This window comes from Culex pipiens, chromosome 2 (assembly GCF_016801865.2).
Source record: "Culex pipiens pallens isolate TS chromosome 2, TS_CPP_V2, whole genome shotgun sequence".
NCBI classification, from domain to species: Eukaryota; Metazoa; Arthropoda; class Insecta; order Diptera; family Culicidae; genus Culex; species Culex pipiens.
Genome location: NC_068938.1, coordinates 199,026,046 through 199,041,498, shown reverse-complemented (window position 1 = coordinate 199,041,498; position 15,453 = coordinate 199,026,046). Strand labels below are relative to the sequence as shown.

Here is a 15,453-nt window from a genome sequence, read left to right as displayed (position 1 = left end):
AAATTTTACATAATATGTATGTATAATATGTATATATAATATTTATATAATATCAATTACACCAAAAATATGCACAATTCTCTTATTTAATTACTTTTTTAATCTTCATTTTTTTGTTTCATTTTTCTTGTATGCTCTTCATTCTTTCTCTGTCTCATAATATGTAGGGTTTATTTCTTAGTGTTTTTTTTTTATTTATTTTTCTTCGTTAAATTATGCTCATTTCTTGCGATTACTTTATACTAAATTAAAGTATTTCATTAAATATCCAAACATTTACTCGTGCCCTCTCCCCCATCATGTCTAGTTTCATTTCCTTTCCAAACACATTTCTTAAGGGGGGGCTTGTTCGGGAAGGTTCCCAGAGGGTTACCGCGAAGAAAATGCGCATTTTTTCTCCTCTTTTTTTCTGCGTGTCTTATTTTGAGTCGCTTGCTATCTCTTTCGTACGCTTCATAAAATTGGTAATTCTTGAAAGAGAAGCACTTTGATGTTAGTTCTGTGTGTGGGTTTTTTTTCTGTTTGGGCGTGACTGGGACACGGTCACCCCTCCGGGTTTTAAAAATTGTCTCTCTCACCTGGGTTCAGGGTGGGACACGAGCACGAGCAAATGGCAGAATTGGGGGGCGTGGCGCACGGCTGACGTGGTAGTGGCGCTGCGCAGGCCAGGGGGCGTGGCTTCGATTGTTGTTTTTTTTTTTCGCTTGACGTCAAATGCAGTACTAAAGTGCGGGGGGCGGAGCGATTTTTGGAGGTTCTTTTTTTCTTCGTAGAAAAACGATGAGGAAGTAACGATCCGATTTTCAGAAAGGGGGGCGTTGGATTCGTAGGTTTGTGAGGGGGCGTGGCTTGCGCTGCCAACAAGTTTTCTCTCTCTTTTGTTACTGTCTCTCGTTCTCTCTCTTTCTCGTTTTTTTTCGCTTCGCTAGTAGTAAGTTTTAGTCATTGTGACTTGTGTGTTTTGTGTTTACGCTTTCTTTCAGTTATTTCTACGTTTTTTGTTTATATCAGTCTTTTTACACGTGGTTTTTTTTTCGCTTCAATTGATAGGAACCTGACGAAAAGCAGTCGACTATTAGTTAAAATTTTTCTCTCTTTTTTCTGTTCGGTTGGATTTGGTTCAGGCTTCCAATTTTTTGGGGGGTTTGCTGCACAAAAGTTTCCACTTGCGATTTTTTTTATAAATTTAAAATAAGGCTTCTCTGTGGGCAAGTCACGGCACTCTTTGATTTTGAGAGCTTCGTTCGCTCTTTGCTTTGCTAGAAAAAAGAGCAAATGGTGGTGTGGCCAAAAAAGGGAAAATGATTTTGAAATCTTTCCAGTTGTTTTGCGGTAAATTTGTTAAACTCTTCTGACGTCGAAAAAGCTGGAGCAAGATAAGTATCTCGTAACGCGACGCAGAAGTTAAGTAAATATAACTGCTGAGCAATCCTCTAGGCTTTTGCAAGTCGATTTTTATTTGAATGACACTTTGCTTATGCTTTTCTTCTGTCCAAATGAATCATTTTGTAATTTTAGGCCAGATTTTATAAATCCCAGAGAAGAGATTTTCTGATCGAATTAGTGTCTTCGTTAAAGTTGTAAACAATGATCAGTACTATACAGAAAATTGGAAAACTCTAAAAATATCATTTAATCGAAATCGTTTTTTTAATTATGTGTTTTTGCTTATATTTTTTTAACCATATGGATTTTTGAAAATGAAAGAACAAACATCTCTAAAAAAAATCCTGAAAACTTTACATTATTTTTTTTCCCCCAAAAGTACTTTTGTGATTTATATGAAATATCCATAAAGGTGCACTTTTTTATTTACTGATTTTCAAGTTTTTTTTTTCTGAAAAAATATTTCCTATTTAAAAACAAACGAAGTTACATAAAAAAATCCAATTTCTATTTTTGATTTGGTCAATTATTGTTGGTCCGACTTAAATTTGAAAAAGATCCCGGAACAAAAAAAATGTGTTATTTCTAACAAAATTACGATTAATATTTCAAAATGGCTGAAATTGTATAGTTTGAGCGATTTTTTATTCGAATATTATAAAAAATGAAATAATTGTTTCTTCTTTTAAAACAATTTTTACACTTCTAGACTGAAATTTTAAAAGGTGATATAAACATAGTAAATCCTTTAAGCCTTTAAAATAATCTAGAATTAAAAAAATAAATCAGATTTTGAGAAATTTTGGCATAATTTTGGAAAAAAAAGAATTTACAGAATTTTTAGATAACGCTGCAAGAAAATTAAAAAAAAATTAAAAAAAAAAACAAAAATTACAGATTTTATGCTGAAATGAAAATTTATCAACTCTTCAGCATAAAAAAATATTTTCAGAATATCATGATCAACACTGACATTTAAAAATAGTCCTTGAATTTGAACGATTTTGAAATTACTTTAGAAATTTTTCTTAAATTTGAGTTAAAACATACGTCTCACAATTTCAAAGTAACGAATAAGATTAAAAAGTGGCTCTTCAATTGGCTGATTTTCAATTTTATGTAAATTTTCACATCTTCAAAAAAATATTTTCGGTATTTTGAAACTGATACTCACAGTTTCAAATTATTTAACCATTCGTGAAATCTTAAGTTTTTTAAAATTACGTTTTTGTATTGAATAAAATTTTCAATCAAAAATGTTTGAGATTGGTTAAATTTTCACAAATCCATCACTAGAGCCATCTAGTTGTGAAGACGCACACCACACTAAATGTATGGTAGTGTGTGTGATTACGATTTCAGGCAACTGTCAAACGCATGTGATGCCGTTATGAGTTTCTGTTTATTCAAATTGACCGTTAAATTGTTAATGGATCTTTTCTCTTGATACAGGAGTTTCGAATGTTTTTTTCCAGCTTGAAGGGATTAAAAACTGCAAAATAGATGATTTGGACATAAAAAGAACTAGAGTGCTGCTCTGATTCAAAGTATTTTTTGTGTGTGTTTTTCGATTTCAATTGGGCGCCCGTCGGGCTAAGTACATAAACACACTTTACGCGAATTTTAGCGGATTTCTGGGTCGAGTTTCGGCTCCATTGGTTGATCAGTGGCCCCACCCCGCACAGATTTTCGTTTAAACAAGATATTTACATCATTACGGCCCGATCCCTCCTTTGGATATTTTTTTTTTCTCTTATGCTATCTACACGAAACGAACAAATTCAACAATCGCCAATTGGGAAGCTTAAATTTTGGAACAATTTAGTTCCACTAGGAACGGAAACATTGAGGAAATTAAAAAAAGAACAAAAAACAATAATGATTTTTAGGTTAAACAACAAAAAAACATCAAAGAAGGCGAGCTTGCTTTGCTTCTCCAGCTTGGAATTCGTTCTTCCATTGGCACACTTAGTTTTGTTTCGCGGAAGCTCCTCCCACCGCGTCGTCATATTGCAATCTCAAAAGCTCATCATGATATTGCACCGGTTTGCTTGCTTTCATTAGGAAGGGAATCGGGGCGGGGCTGCAAAGGGCATGATCACCGTGGGGGAAAAACCCCGAAAACCGCAGATCTTCGATAGGAACAATCGTCAAAAGCACTTTTCCGTCTCTGTCTCGCTTTCTCTTCTCTCTACTCAGTACGCAAGAGTAAATGCTGCAAAAATAAGAGTGGGATCTCTGGCTCCGCCCACACCCACCTTGTCACGCCACGCCCTCATTGTGCGCGCCGCGCACCGCCTACTGTGACGCTCCACAGCCGAGCGCACTTTAGTGTTTGTTTTGCTTTGTTGCTATCGCGATTCAGTTTTGATAATTCATTGCATAGAGTCGTCATCATTAGTGTTGTCGTTTGGGTTTTTTTTGTTTTCTTTTTTTCTTTTCCGTGCGGTTTAGCTCCGCTTTCTCTTTCTCAGTTTGTCACTTTCAACTTATTTGATTTTTTTGTTTTTTTTTTAAATAAACCTTTTCAGTTTGTTTGCTCAGTGTAGTGATATTTCCTTGACGTAATTAATCATTACTTCGTAATCAATTCATATAAACATATTTACAGTGTGAAAAAAATCTTAACAAACAAATATTTATAAATAGATGTGATTTCTCGTTTTCTCTTGATTTTCTCATTATTTCCACGAAGGTGCGTGTGTGTGTGTATTTTTAGTTTCGTCACAACACACTTCAACTTTTGTTTTGTGTTTGTGTGAGTTTGAGTGTTTGAGTTCTAACCCACTCTTCCATTACAGATCAGAGTGTTGTGTGTGTATTGGTGAGTGCCTTTCGCGATGGTTTTGAGTTTGGGTTTTTTTCTTTAATGGTTTTTATTTGATTTTTTCTCTCTCTCGTTAAATGTTGCGCTGCTTTTGTTCTATTCGCTGTTTTGAAACGTAACGTTGACTGAACCGATGACATTTTGCGGAAAATAAACGCTAAAATCTCACTCCCGTTTGTTGATTTTGGTTTTCTCTCTCTCTCTCTCTGTTTTGTTTTTGCTGCTCTAGTAACTCTGGTTTTCGCACCAAAAGTGTTCGTCGTGAGAAAACTGCTTTCGTAAATCAAGGGACAATACTTTTCTAAAAAGCGATTACTTCAAATTGGTTTTGTTTTTTGACTCCTTTTTGAAATTAACACAACCATTATGTTAGTTTATTTTAAATGTTTCAGTTTTCGTATTTTTCTGTTTTCTAAAACTTGCTCTCCTGCTCGTAAAATTTATCTCCCGTTGCCAAAATATATATATGTCTATGTTGATTTCCTTTTTTCCATTTTGCTGTTGCAAGAGATTACCCTAAATTTATTACTACTCGCTTTAGCGTGTTTTTTGTTTATTACCACATTCTAGTTTTATTACTCTCTTTCTTGACTGCGTCTTTACATTTGCGTGTTGTTAGTTTTGTTTTACTTCTCTTTTTCTGGCCACAACAAGTACACTTTGTTTGTTCAACTTTGTTTCACTTTTTTTTGTCGGAGACGTTTTGCTAAAATCAATCGATCCAAGCAGGCGAGCCTCGATTCACTAAAGTAACAAACAACAACAACTAAAACGCCACCATCATCTAGTATCGCAGTTAAAACTATGTAAACATGGAAGGTGTAAATTTACCTCTTTTTGATGTAATTTTACATGAATTTGTATGTTAAAAGATGAACAACACATAAAATTATATAAACTTTTAAATGACTGATTCACAGAAAATAAATCACATTTCATTTTATTTGACAGTTCCATGTAAAGGAAAAATATGTTTTTCTTTTTAAATTTGCATATTATTTAAGGTAAAGCTACACATATTTTTCTGACATTGCGTCTAAATAAACATGTAATTTACATCAAATCCTGTTTAAGAAACAGTTATGCAACTTTACACATCAATCTAGGTAATATTACATAAAACAGAGGTAAATTTACTCCTTTCACATCTAACATTTTTAATGCATGACGTGACCAAAAACAAATAAAAAAATTGAGCACGTATTTCGTGGAGAGCCTGCTCCAAATCAAACTAACTAATTTTTTCCATTGCTGATATCGTTTCGCCAATTGTGTTGGTCCCTGATTCCACCCCGAGTTGAATTTTCACGCAATTTTCGTTTCTCGTCAAACTGATGAAAGGAGGTGGAATCTGTTATTGCTCGATTCGAAATATTGTTTGGGCTCGGGGCTCCTCCGCCCACTTGGATCGACAAATTGGCCTCCGGAATTCTGCTGCTGGTTCGAACACTATTTACAATTGTGTCGGTTTTTTTCTTCTTCTTCTTTGTGAGTGTGGCTCTAACTTTTGATTACCCCCTGCACACAATGATTCGTCTGTTTTTGCTTTCATTCACATTTGTATTTATTAAATATATATATGTTTTTTGTTTTGTTTTCTGTACGCATAATTTTAGTTTGTTTGTTTTCATTTAGTCATTTTTTGTCATTTTTTCAAGTTATTTCTTTCACAAGGCAATCATTTGTTTCTGTTTACATCTTTTATTCTTCAGCTAATCTTTTCGTGTTTTTTTTATTTGTTTTCTTTGTTCTGCTATGCATGACACACTTATGAATTTGCGCAATCGTTTTTTGAAATATTTAGTTTCGGTGTATGCTTTTTTGTGGTTTGTAATTTCATCGGTGTAGTTATTTAGTTTTGGCTTTTAGAAAGGAAACCAAGTTTGAGACGAAAAGGGTTTAATTTATTTTGCAACTTTCTTTTTTCATAAGGCACAAATCAAAGGATTGAGTTGTTTCAAGGCTACTTCAAAGAAATGTGGGCTGAAAAAGCTTCGATTTGAAATTTTAATTAATTGGTAGAAAGTGATTGTGGCAAGGTTCAGCAAATTAGTTTAGTTTCTAAGAGAATCATAATATGACTAAGAAAAACTGAATACAAAAGTGTAGTACTAGATTTAAAAAGTGCAGAATAAGATGGACGCACAATCTAGCACCGAAACAACAACTTATTCATAAAACATGTTCTAGTGCAGAGACTAATGGATTATTTTAAAGCAAACAAAAAAAAATGAAGTACAAGATTTGTTTTCGGTCCGAAGAAGACGATTAAAAAACCTGTTTTGAAACAGGAACCAAATCCAATAAATAATATTTCTATATTTCTATTAGATTTCTTGTACTAGATTGTCAACCAAAACTAGTACTTCAACACCAACAAACTTTTAAAAATCATCAAAATTACCAATATTGCTTTAATCAGAACTAGTACCTTGTCAATTTAGTTTCAAATAAGCTTGTAAATCTAGATCTTAAACAAGAAGACTGGTTCTAGTACTGCACAGGTTTGATTTGCTTTATAATCAAATTTACAAAAAATCGGCGACAAAAATATGGAAAAAAGTTTGTTTAACAAAAATCGTGAAAATCAATAAAATATTTTAAACCAATAGTTTTATCGTATAAAGCAGTGAAAGCAAGCTAGTACTTCAATTCACAATTATTCAAAAACTGCCAAAATTTCCAACATTATTTCAACACCAAATAATTTTTAAAAAAATCATCAAAATTACCAGTATTGTGAAATTCCATCTAACTAGTTCTAGTACTGCACAGGTCTGATTTAAAAATAATCAGCAGCAAATATATAAAAAAATGTTTTTTTAACAATCGTAAAAATTAAAAAAACAAACAAAGATTTTAACCAACGGTTTTATTTTAAAGGTTATCGCGGCAAGCTAGTACTTCAACTCAAAATTATTCAAAAACAGCAAAATTCTGTAGATTTACCAAAATTGCTTAAATTATAACAAGTGTTTAATCGTTGGATCGCTTGATAAGCTAATACAATCTAGAACCAAAATAAAATAATGTTTTTTTGTACTACATAGATCATGGAAGAAAATTTGAAAATTTGATTTGAAAAAAAAATAAGGGACCAAATGGGTCAAAACCCTTTTTTTAACAAAGATTGTAAGAATTTGATCAACAAAATTTCGCCAAAAATCTTATCGTACCAGATTGCCAAACAAATCTAGTACTTCAACTTTTTTTCCTCAAAACAAAAAAAAATCGGTAACATCACCAGTATTGCTTCAATTATAACCGGTATCAAATCGATGTATTGCCAGATTAGCTAGTTCATTCTAGAACCAAAAACAAGAATACGAGCTCTAGTACTACGCAGCTGATTTGGCTTTCGTGTGTGAGTGCAAAGGTGTGCTTTCTGGTCCACAGCGATCTCTGTTTTATCCAACGGTTTCGCTTTTCGTTCACACAACTTTGCGCCTTTCTTTTGTTTGCGCGCAGTAGTAGAATGTTTTATTTACGTTTTAAATAACTTTGGTTTGAGCGCAGTGTCGCTCGAGAGTGATTCTTTTTATTTGTTTTTTTCTTTTTTTGTTGTGGTAATAGAATAAGCTACAAGTTTGTTTGTTTCGATTGGATCACAAAAGCAGTATTTACAGTTTGCTTGATTTGTTATTGTTTGCAGGTTTTACACACGGGGGAAGTTTTTTTTTCAAAGGTAAAAATTGTTGTTTTTTTTCTGTTCTAAGTTGGTTGTGTTTTCTTTGTTTTTTTTTCGTGTGATGAATTTAAAGAGTGAGAATATAGAGCTTAATGTTTCATTGTTCTGGTTCTGGAAAACATTCAAGATTTTTTTTTAACGCTTTTCACTTGGTGGGGAGTTTAGTGTTGGTTTGTTTCTGTTGTAACCTTCTGTTTGTCTTAGTTTAAAATTCTTTTTTTTTAGGTTTGTGTTTTGCTTACCCACTATTCTTGTGTGTGTGTTTGTGTTAAAAGTTGCTTTGCATGATTTACGAGGGGAAAAAGTTGGTACCTTTAAATGCACAAAAGCTGCTTGCTTGCTTGTTTTTCTTTGTTTAACTTGTCTGATATTTATAATAATAGTTTATTTGTTTTTAAGTGAACTCCCTAGTTAAATGACACATATTTTTGACTAATACAATTTTTATAGCATTTTCACTACTATACGGTTCAGTTTAATGATTTGTTTGCTTGCTTTGCTTGACTCATATTGTTTGTTTATTCAACTATGATTACAGGTTAGAAATGTTTCACTTTAAACTTGATTCTCCACCGCCTTGCTTTGATACACAATCGTCAGTTTGATATAGTTCAGTTGATTTTCTTCTTCTTTAATTTGATATATCCCATTGATTTTTTGTTTGTTTGTTTGCTGTCAAAACAAAAGCGTGTTCTAGTACTTCAAAGAATGCAATTTTAAAGTTTTTACAGATGGCCTCTAGTTGTGATTTTGTGTCTGTGCGTAAATGAAAGTGCAAATTTTAAAACCGTAGAAAAAACGTAGTTTTACTTTCCGGGAAGGTTTCTTTTACTTTTCTTTTAACTAACTCTCACCGATGGTGATGGCGCGCGCGTTTCTCGTTTTTTATTTGGCAAAGGAATCGTTTCAACTTTATTGTTTTGCTCTCCGCGGAGCCACCGAATAAAATCCGCCTAATCAGTCTCTCGTGTAATTTAGATTCTGTTTCGTGTGTTTTTATTTTTCTCTCTCTCTTTCAAATTGTCAATTTTGGACGCGCTCGATAATCTAGTACTGCAAACTGAAAAACAAAAAATCTCTCCTACTTCGGCTGGAAAACAGTTTAACGCTCTACTCACTACTCAGCAGGAAAGGTTTTGTTTTGTTGGAAGTGGTGTGATGGTTGCGTTGATGTGTGAGTGCGAGGAAGGAAGTGACGAGGATCATCTTACCCTACAACAAGGTTTTGGAACTTTCAAAGCACACACACAAATCTAGTACGACATTGATTGGTAGAACGGAGTTTGCACTTGCTTTTTTTTTGTTTGGAAAACGCACTATTTGCAAAGTTTTTTTATTTGTTGTTCTCAAACGGATGGAAGGTGGCGGGACTGAAGAGTTTTTAATTTAATTTTTTTTTCTCGTGGTTGGACTCGAATTTGGAGGACACTTTTTTTATGGTTGGGAATTTGGCGCTAAAGGTGCCGCGTACACTCGTTTAATAAACAAAATAAAGTTTTTTTTTTCAACTCTCGTTTCGATGGACTCAATTGCTGATTTATACAAAAGAACTAGTATTTTTTGTTTTGTTTGGAAGGTTTAGTCGCTCGACGGTTTGCTACTGTGTTTTGTTTTTAAATTAGCTTTTGTGACGGTTGTGATCTAGTACCTCAATTCAAGTATTCATCACAAGGGAAGTACTAGATTGCAGCCGCTTGTTAAAATGGTGTGTTTTGCTTGTATACGATTACACTTTGTTGTTAAAGGGGGGAAGAGGGACACAATACCTACAATTTGGATGGCTAAATTGGCTTCCTAGTAGTACAAGTTTGTTGATGTAGTTTGCTTTTGTTTTGCTGGTGCTTTCGCCGATCTCGACTTTTACGGTTGGAGTTTTTTTAATGGTGTGTTGTGATTGGAGTTGCATTATTACTTACTACAATTAACTTTGTTTGATGTTTGCTGTTGCTTAAAGGTGTCTGTGTATCAACGTTGATAATCGATAACATTATCGCCGTTTATAACGATATATTATCGTCATCGATCAACGGTTTGCATCTACCCTAACGTCACGGCAATATTACACGATAATCCTTTTAAAACATGTTTGAAACGAATTAATTAAATTTGAGAAAATTCTCTCAGGCATGAAACACAAACACTCCTGAATTATTTTCTAAATAATGTAGTTGTTTAAATAGTAAAACTACTCAAAATATTGAAAAAAAAAACTATTTTTTTGCACTTCCAAAATGTGGGCGAAACAAAGTCAATTTCAGTGCCTTTATTAGATATTACACACTTAGATTTTTTTTACCGAATTCAACAGTTGAAAAATCGGTAAAGTTTGGATTGGTGAACCATCTGTCAAAATGAACAAAATTTTACCGAATTTCAGTTGTACGATGAACAATAATGAACTTAATTTTTTACCAAATTCGGAAATTTTCAGTTTATTGAACTGTTCAGCAGTCGAAAAATCGGTAAAATTTACCGAATTCGGTAAAAAAATCTAAGTGTGTACACACTTCATTTCTAGATTAAATTTTCAAAATGTCCTATCTACATAAGAAACCTATGACTCATAGGTTGTTTTGAAAATTTATTTTTTATTCATTATTGTTCATCGTATAACCGAAATTTGGTACAATTTTGTTTATTTTGACAGATGACTTTACCGATTTTTTAACTATCGAGTTCGGTAAAATAAAATTGAAGTGTGTTTAAAAAATTTAAAAAAGTTACTCAAATTTTATAATTTTTTGTATGGATGTCACATACTCACAATTTTAATGGTTGTATACATTTTTTATGTTTTGTTCAAAATACTAATATTTTCAAGATGTATAGTGTATTTATTTTTTCTTAAAATTTGCAGTATGGGTGTCAAATGATGCCAAATTCGGATTATATTGCTGCAACATTTATAATTTTTTTTGTGCAAAATATTCAAAAATTTACAAGTGTTGTTACTTTTTAAATTGAAAAAAAAAACTAAAAAAAAACCATAGCCAAAGCCATAGCTTTCAACTTCAAGCCCAGTTTTTTTTTGGGAAAAAGCCTTTGTACCAAATTTGATATTTTTCTAAACACACAATTTTCATAATTTTTAATAAAGTGGTAAAATTTTGAAACCTGCGGTTTTCAGATTTTTACAATAAAACAAGTTTTTTTAAAGTTAACCAAAGCTGTTGCTTGCTTTTGCATTTTTTCTAAACTGGTGGAAATAGATGTCAAAAAGTCAAAATACTCTAATTTCCATCAGGAAAGAACCAACACACGTTTTTTTTAATATTCCGAAATTTGAATCGATTTTTAAAACATTCATGTTTTATTAAACCAAGTGCAACCACTTAAATATCCACTTTTTTTACACTCAAATAATACCTCTACTTAAAATTTCAATAAAAAACACCGTTAAACAAAATATTTAATTATTTTCACAATAATTAAAAAAAAACAAAAAAATCAAAAGTACTCAAAAATATAAAATATTTCACAAAATTTGTATTTTTTAGAAAAAAAACTATTTTTTTATTGTTTCAAAAAATATTTAACAAAAAAACAAAACACTCAAATTTTTAATCAAGTTTGTTGATTGGGCCATTTACAAAAAAAAAACAGATTTGAGCATTAAATTTTCACAAAATACCGTTTTAAAAAAATATACCTGAAATTTTCATATAAATTAAAAAAATATTAAAATATCTTTCGCAAAATAGGTTTTTTAATACTATTTAAAAAAAATCATATATTTTTCAATGTGAGCGTTCAAATGAAGTAAAAATGTAGAGTTAATTTGAAAAGGTTTTAAGACGCATAGAGAATCCCATAACTAATAGGTTTCTCAAATTTTCTTGATTTGTTAATAAAAGTCAAACGAAGTCAAATTTGGTAATATTTTAACATCGTTAATCTCTTTAAGAAAACTAAAATTTGACAAAATACGTTGTCTTTTAAATATATGCAAATATTCATAAATTGTGAAATGGGTTTCAAAAAAAGAGCAAAATAGAATGGATTTTAGAACATTCGTGCTTTTAATTCTGTGCCCAATTTTAAAATTTTTAATTTTCACGAAATACGGTTTTTTGTTGTTGAAAATACGGGAGCTTTCTTTTATTACGTAAATCGGTTGGGGTGAGGAGGTCGGAGGCCGTGTTACGCTCCATACACCATTTTTAGAATTTGTATGGAAATTTTTTTATGAGGGAAAGGGGTCTGAAAATCCGTTTTTTTGCGTTACGTAATAAAAGAACGCTCCCTACTCAAATGTTTATAACTTGCAAATGAGTGTCAAACGATCCCAACATTGTCAGGCAGTTTGATGGTTTTAGTTTAAAATGCTCAAATTTTGACAAAAACTTTTTTTTTAATATTTGTAAAAATATTACTCGAAAAATGTTTTTTTCACCTGAGACAAATTTGTCAAAAAATAATTCGTTTGAAATAAGTTTTTCGAATGGATTACCATGAATTATTGCCGATAACATTATCACCAATGAAATAATCGTGCATCGATGGGTTTGTTGATTGTTGAACGACGTCTATCTTTTTTATTTGCTTCTGTTTAATTTTTCAAAGCAGGGAAGTTTGATACATGATTTTAATCTGTTTGTCTACGACAATTTTTCGGGGTGCGGTGCAAATGCGTTTGTGTGAAATCAACTACTAATCCAATGTGGGACGAAATTATCGCGTTGACTGCTTCTGAAGCATTCAACAATGCCCTTCCTCTCGTAAGATCTCTCTACCTATATAAAACTGATGGATGGAATTGAAAAGTGTTGGCAATCAATTCAACTGATTCTCGCGGCGCAAACCCGGAAGGAAAAGGGCAATTTCCTTCCGCTTTTATTTTTGGACGTAAGTGTGAGTCTGTGTGTACTCGGTACGGAACCCAAAACTATGTGTTTTTGTTTTTTCAACTGTGTATTGTCCTCTCGTTGCTTTGCTAGCTCCCCTTCAAACATAATATTCAAAACGCATGCTCAATTCGCTGTCTCGCTCAAATCAACACGCTCAATTGGTTTTAAAACTAAAAGTAACATTCTCGGGACCGCGCTAAATTCCAAACAATTCGTTTTTTTGCTATGCTTCGTTCTCTTTTTGCGTTGTTTCACTTCCTTGCATTTTTCTTTTCTCGACAATCTAAAAACCCCTTAAAACAATTCATTTGACGTTTGCACACAAAAAACAAAGAGTAAATAATCGTTGGTATCTTTGCTGTTTGCAATTTCCTTGTGTTGTTGTTGTTGTTTGCTTTCTATTTGGTTGGTGTGTTTTGTTTTTTTGTGTGTTTATTCTACTACTATTGGATTATTGGTTTTGAAATGCTGGCTTATGCTAGTTAGAATTACGCTACTTAATTCGACAAAAGAAGGTCACTGTTTTTTTGCTTCTCTTTTTCTCTAACCGATGGAGTTCATTCTAGTACTACGTTGCTTGGCCTTTTTGTGTTTGTTCCGCTCGTTTTTTCGCACCAAAAATAAGAACAAAACTCAACGAAAACTAACAAAAGGGAACAAAGTGCGAGAAAGATAAAATCAAATAAAAACCAAACCATACGTTTCTTTTCTTTTTCGTTCTAAATTCATAAACCCACTAGTACGGAAATTTAAAAAAAAACAGTTCAAACGTAAATTGCTGTGTAATAATTAAACAAAACAAAACAGATTCCTGGTCAATTTCATTCACTGTTTACACACGTTCTTGCTTTTTGTTTTTGGCAGGGGACGGCAAGAATCATGCCCTTCCACGGAGGACGTGCTTTAACTCAATTTAACAGTTTTTATTCCTCTCTCTCAAACACAATCAAAATGAACCTACTAAACAAGTAATAAAACCGAAATTGAATAACATTCTCTCATTTTTGCTTCAACCGATTGACTTGCGCTTCCCCGCGATTCCTGTTGAACGTTGCGACGCCACCGATAGGCGCTACGCGCCTTCGACGCTCTCGTAACAATTCAATAATTGAGTTTCTTTTTAATAACATTTTTTCGCTAATTCTGTGGCACTAGGTGTGTAGGTTCAGTTTCTTCAACCTTCCGTTTTTTGACGAAGCGCGCGCGCTCCCTCGGCGACATTCAATAGCGCGTGGACCGCGGAGATTGCCTGGAGAGTGGAGAGGGTTGGCTGACTTTGCCTCTAGCTCGCACTCATTTTCTTTCCTTTTGTTTTCAAAATTGTCTAAATTAACAAACTAATAAATTAATTAAATACCCATAATTTCCTTTGTCCCCCTCCTCGTTCTCCTCCTGACACGTCGTTTCATTGTCCCCAAAAACGAAATTCTAGTTTCTTTTTTGTTGTATTGGTTTGTGGTTTTTGCTCAGTTCGGGAACGGATCAGCGCCCACCGCGAACTGCGAGTGTTTTGCGTGGAAGAAGGCAAACAGAGAATATCACGATGTTGTCTGAAACTACAAATTTTCTCTGTGCATTGCTGAGAGAGAGCAAAAAAGGGCTGACTTTGTTGTGACGTGGGACTACGTTTGGCTTGAATAATCTTTATGACTTTATTTGTTCAAAAAAAATATCGGAATTTCTTGCTAATTTTTAATCAACTTTGACCCAATTTATGTACATTTTAAATTAATTTAGACTCATACTTTGTAATATGATTATTTTCAATCTATTTTTAATCAAATCATGATAAATAACTCAAATCTTGATCAACTTTCATTAATTTGAACACAAATCTTTGTTAATTTCAAGTGTTTCTTACTTTTTCAAATTCAATCAATTCTTAACTCTAAACTTATATCCAAGCATTTCTTTATTTGGATCTTTGTAAACTTCTATCACTTTGGACTCAAATCTTGCTAAATTTCAATCAATTTTTACTCAAATTCTTGCTATTTTCCATCAGTTTTCATTTGAAATTTCTAACAATTTTTACTACAAAAGTTTCATTTGTATTTGACTAAAATATTGGTTAAATTTCGAACAATTTTTATCCAAATTCTTGTAATTTTCAATCAATTTTTACTTTGAACATTTCTAACAATTTTTACTTAGGAAGTTTCGATTGATGTTTTACTCTATCCTTTGTAAATTTCAATCATTTTTCACCCAATTTTTATTGAAAATTTGATATTTTTTTACGCAAATCTCTGTAATTTTCCATCAATTTTCATCAATTTTTTTTAGAGAGTTTCAATTAATGTTAACTCAATTCTTGGTAAATTTAAATCGAATTATTCTCAAATCTTGGTTAAATTTCATTCAATTTTACCGAAATCTTTGAAAATTTCAATCATGTTTTACTTAAATCCTTGTGAATTGCTACAGTTTTGGTTTAAAAATTTCAATTAATGTAGACTTAAATCTTGTTAATCAATTTTGAACCAAATCTATGTGTGTTTCAAACATGGTAAACTTAAACATTGGCAAATAAAAAAATATCTTAAAAAATCTATAAACTTCCACTCAGAACAATTAAATCAATTTTGATTTATATCATGAAATGTTTACTAAATCTTGAACCAAAGCCAAAAAATCCAGAAAATGTAAAGTTGAGAAAATTTTACTTAATTCTATAGATGAATGAAACACTTCTTGACTAATTT

The 15,453-nt window shown here is 32.3% G+C and overlaps 1 protein-coding gene across 1 annotated transcript in view; it reads right to left on the bottom strand.

The window, feature by feature from the left end:
- Positions 1-135: 135 nt before the first annotated feature.
- LOC120424471 (RNA polymerase II elongation factor Ell) overlaps positions 136-15,453 on the bottom strand; it is a 133,411-nt gene continuing 118,093 nt past the window's right edge. The window contains exon 13 of the transcript XR_008212164.1: positions 136-14,247. The gene's annotated coding sequence lies outside the window, so the exon portion shown is untranslated. The remainder of the gene's footprint in view (positions 14,248-15,453) is intronic.